Below are 5,150 nucleotides of genomic sequence, written 5' to 3'. Positions count from 1 at the left end.
CCAAGCCTAGGATATCAATGAACCCACACAGTGGCAGATACATCCAATTACAAAGCAAATCTATTCTCTGAAGATATCTAGGGTTTGCTCTTTGATAAGCCTGAAACTCAGAGAATTAGAGACAAGATGTGATGCATATATGTGTATTATAATGACAGTCAGGTCCCAGTTTACAAATACCTTACGTGGAACCAATAGTTATAAACCAACCATAGTAAAGCCTATTGCATTTTTTAAGGGTTCGAGGTACACACAAAACTGTTCATAACATCAAGTCTGCGCAACATTGTGTTGCACATCAATAATTATCATTATTACTGCGTTATTAGTTTAAGATGTCTTAGTGTATCTGGAAGTGTGCCTCTTTAATCATTTCTAACACAGAGAAAAGTACAATATAGACTAAAACATGTGACTCCCCAATCTTAGATACAAGGTTAACTGATTTTTGACAAACTTGCTGACTACACTCGCTGGGGAAAGAAGAGTCTTCAATAAATTAGATTTCCACATGCAGAAAATTGAAGCAGGGTCTGTACCTCACACCATGCATAGATACCTATTCAAACTGGATTAAGGGCCTGGATGTTCAACTGAAAGCATAAAATTCTTAGATGAAAAAGTAGAGGCCATGCTGTCAGGCCAATACATTGTCTCCTTGAGATGTCATGAAAATTTTAAACTTTAGTTCCTCTGAATGAGGCCAGGTTGACTGGAAAACAAATCCAGAGATACTCAGATGTGTGTAAGAGAGAACTTTATAATAAAGAGCAACTGTATATTGAGAAAACATCCCAGCCCAGTCCAGATCAAGTCCATAATCCAATATTAGCCCATGTATACGATATTAGTCCACACATTCCTCTTCAGACTCACACAGCACACACGATGATGGCAAATGCAGAAAGATCACAGACTGGTGGGTGCAAAGTCTTGTGGATCCAATGGCCGTGGAAGCATCTCAGCACTGGCATGGGGCTCCTCGTGGCTCCTCCAGCTCTCTGAGTGTGGCTCCTCCACAGGAAAGGGAAGCAGAGAGAGGGGGAATTCCCACAGGCCTCGGCAAGTCTCTGCGTGGCTCGTCAACAGGAAGAACAAGGCAGAGAGAGAGAGGAAGTTCCCAGAATCCTCATGAAAAGGCCATGCCCACAGGGAGGCATCATCAAGCTGTGACCTGATTGACAGGCTAGACTCCACCCCTTCACTCTTAATACCCTCACATTGACAGGAGATTATGTAACTACCACATCATCCAAAGACTTTACAAAAAAAAAAAAAAAAAAGTGAAGACAAGCTACCAACTGGGAGAATATTTTGAAAACCATACAACCAACAAGAATCTAATAGCCAAAGTATATATAAAATAAAAACTTAATACCAACAAAAAACACACAAATAACCCAATCATAAAAGGGGCGACAGACCTGAACAGTCATTTCACCAAATAGTCACCAAACCACATGAAAAGATAGATGCTCAGCACCATGAGTCCTCAGACAGACGTGAAACAGAACCACAGTGAGATGCCATTTGACTCCCATTAGAATGCGGAAGATTAAAACACAAAAACAGAAAATAGCAAACGCTGGCAAAGATGTGAGGAAATTGGGAACTTTCACCATGGCTGGTGAGAGTGCAAAATGGTATTGCTGTTTCTGAAAACACTAAAACCCATATGACCCAGCAATACACTCCAAAGGGTTTGAAGGCAGAGACATGGACATTGCACACCCAGGTTCATTGCAGCACTGTTCACAGTAGCCAAAAGGTGGGAACCTCCTAAATGTCTATCAACAGATGAATGGATGAACACAATGTGGTAGCCACACACAACGACTGCTACTTAACCAGTAGGAGAAATGAAGTCTTGATACCAAGCTACAATAAGAATGGAGCTGGAAGATATTATGATGAGTAAAATAAGCCAATCACTAAAAGACAAATATTATATGAATTCATTTATATGAAAATCAAGAAATGCTGTATTGAAAACAGCATTTATTAGTGATTAGCAGGGGCAGGAGGAAGGAAGGCAAGGAGGTTACTGGTGATGAACACACACACATTGATGAAGGGCATCAAATTCATGGTAGTAACTTGGAAAATTAGATAGGAGCCAGAGAGGGCAGTGGATTTATGTTAATGAAGGAAGAAAAGACAGCGAGAATGGTTGGACAACTTGAACATGCCACTAAATGGTACATGCAGACATGGTTGTTGGTGTGTGTTTTGTTGTGCATATTCTCTATAACAAAATAAATACACATTTTAAAAGGTCTTGAGTATTTTTTAATTGTAATGGGCTTGTCTAGATTGATTTCCATAAAGCCTGCAATAATTCACATCTCCAACAACAATGACTAAGAGGATACACCCCCTTCTCCCTGCCACCCGACTGGCAATGAAAGTAGAAATGAATTAAATGTTTCCAGCTGGAAGGGTGTAAACTAGTATCTTATTATTACTCTCATTTGCATCCCCCTGAATTCTAATCAATTCAGAGCCTCTTTTCCTATGGTTTGGGTGTATTAATTCTCTGGATTGCCTAGCTGAATCATTTTGTCTCTATCTCTAATGGGTTATTTGTCTTTTCTTATCAATTCATAGGTGCTGTTTGCATATTATAGCTATTAACCTTTGTCTATCATCTACATTACAAATGTTTCTTTTCCCAAATCGATTGTTTTTCCTTTGACAAAGTTAGCAGTATCTTTTCCCATAACAGTGTTTTAAGCATGCTTGTCTATAAAGGCAAAAAATATCTATCTTTTTTTTATCTTCTGTTTCCAATCTTGGTTGAAAAGAACTTCTAACCCCCAGAGTCTATGCGACCTCCTAGATTTTCTTGACAGGATGTTTGCTGAAGTATCATATACATATGCAATAGTGCATATATTAAGACAGATCAATGCATTTTCACAAGACAAATACACTCGTGTTATCAGTTTCCAGATAAATACATCAGATGTAGCCAGCACCATAGGAGTTCTTTCACACCCCCTTTGAGTCACTACCCATCCACAGATGAATCTAACCCATGACTTCCAACACAATAAATGAATGTTTCACTGCCCAGTCCTGCGCCATTCTCACAATCACTATGTTTGGGCCCAGTGGTGTGGCCCTGAGGCACTCCATCTGGCTGTGTGTCAATTCTCTTGTCTGCTGACCCTCCACCTTACCAAGCATGATGTTCTTCTTCAGGGACCGGTCCTTCCTGGTGATGCGCCCACGGTGTGAGAGACAAAGCCTCTATCATCACTAACAGGGAGCAGTCTGACTGTCCTTCTTCCAGACAGATTTGTTCACACTTCCGTCAGCCCATGGTACTTTCACATTCTTCCCCAGCACCACGATTCAAGTGCACCAACTCTTCTTCAAGTTTCCTTGTCCGTTGTCCCACTTATGCATGCACATGGAGTGATGAAGGATACCAGGGCTTGGGTCAGGGGTACCTTGGTTCTCAGAGTGGCATCTTTTGCCCCTTAGCATTTTAAAGAGGTTTTATGCAACAGGACAAATAAAGTGTTTCAACTATTTAAATTGAATCATCCATATGTACTCGGTCGTGTCTCAATTCTCTACTTCATTAGTTTGTGAGATTCGTTCATGTAGTTCATTCATTCTCACTGCTGGGTAATGTTCCTTTATCTAAATATATCACTCTTTTAACTCTGCATTATATGACTGATGGACCTTGGGTTGTTTCCAATTTGGGGCTATTATAAAGGGTGCTGCTATGAATATTCTCTTCTATTATATATCCAATTGATTTGTATGCATGCCTCATATGCAATGTTGGAGACTGAATAAGGAAGACTGAAGAATAATCCATGCATTTGAACTGTGGTGCTGGTGAAGAAGAGTAAGTACCATGCACTGCCGAAAGAACTAACAGATCTGTCTCTGAAGAAGTACAGCCAGAATGCTCCTTCGAGGCAAGGGTGGCGATACTTGGTCCCAAATTCTTTGGACATGTTGTCAGGAGAGACCAGTCCCTGGAGAAGGACATCATGCTTGGGAAAGTAGAGGGAAGGCAAACATAAGAACAATCGTGAGGATGGTACAGAACCAGGCGATATTTAACTGACTCAGTGGTACCCAACAACAACAATGTGAATATTTGTGCACATGGTTCTTTTGGTGAGCTTCTATATGCATTTCTGATGGGTATTTACCTAAGAGTGGAATTTGGAGGTCTCGAGATTTGTATATGTTCAGCTCTCTGAAATACTGTCGAATTGTTTTCCGAAGGATTTGTCCCAATCGCAGCCTCACCAGCAATGTGACTGACAGTTGCTGTCTATCTGTCCTCACACTTGATGCTGTCTGACTTTTTGTTCTTCGCCAGCCTGGTGAGTATGTGCTGGTGTTGCATTATCGTTTCTTTTGCCAGCATTTTAATATTTTATTTTTACATTTTTTAACAGTTAAGCCCTTGGTCCATCTGGAGTTTATTTTTGTTCGTGTACATGGCAAGCTAGGGGTTCGCTCTAACTTTTCCAGACAAAGAACGAGACGTGCCAGATTACGTCTTGACGTGTCTTGGGACGAAGTCGGTCTCTGGAGGTGGCCGTTTCAGGCTGAGGCGGCTTCAGGAGCATAGGTGGGGAGGTAGGGAAGAGCATGATGGGTGTAGGGTCTGCGACACCAAAACGGAAAGTGCGCAGCCGTGAGTGCCACAGGAGGTCAGGCGGGACCCGATCTTGCCATCGCTTGAAAGAGTGCACCCCACAAGTGGACATGCCAAAGGGCGAAGGGTCTTTTCTGCTTCTGCTGCGGGGAGCCGGTCACGTGATCGAGCGCTGCTATCACAGAAACACCACAGGTGAGTGGGCTTAACAGACAGGAATTTAGTTCCTCACCATCTGGAAGATCAGAAGGCCAGGTGCAGGGGGCCAGCTCTAAGGAAATGTTCTCTCCCTGCGTCATCTTTAGATGAATAAAGGTCCTTATATGCAATGTCCCTGGTGACCCGCACGTGGTGTGGCATCTCTCTTCCTCCATCTCCGCTTGCTTGCCTTCTGGCCTTCTCAATCTGCTCTTTCCTATCAGGAAGAGATTCCTTTAAGGTGCACCTTACATTGATACTACCTCGTCAACAGAACAAAGAAATCCCATTTGAAACGGCATCATGACCACAGGCGTAT

The sequence above is a fragment of the Echinops telfairi genome, unplaced genomic scaffold (genome assembly GCF_000313985.2).
Source record: "Echinops telfairi isolate 266 unplaced genomic scaffold, ASM31398v2 ScPeMD7_7475;HRSCAF=8513, whole genome shotgun sequence".
Lineage (NCBI taxonomy): Eukaryota > Metazoa > Chordata > Mammalia > Afrosoricida > Tenrecidae > Echinops > Echinops telfairi.
The sequence above is the reverse complement of the archived record's forward strand: the minus strand, read 5'-3'. Positions refer to the sequence as shown.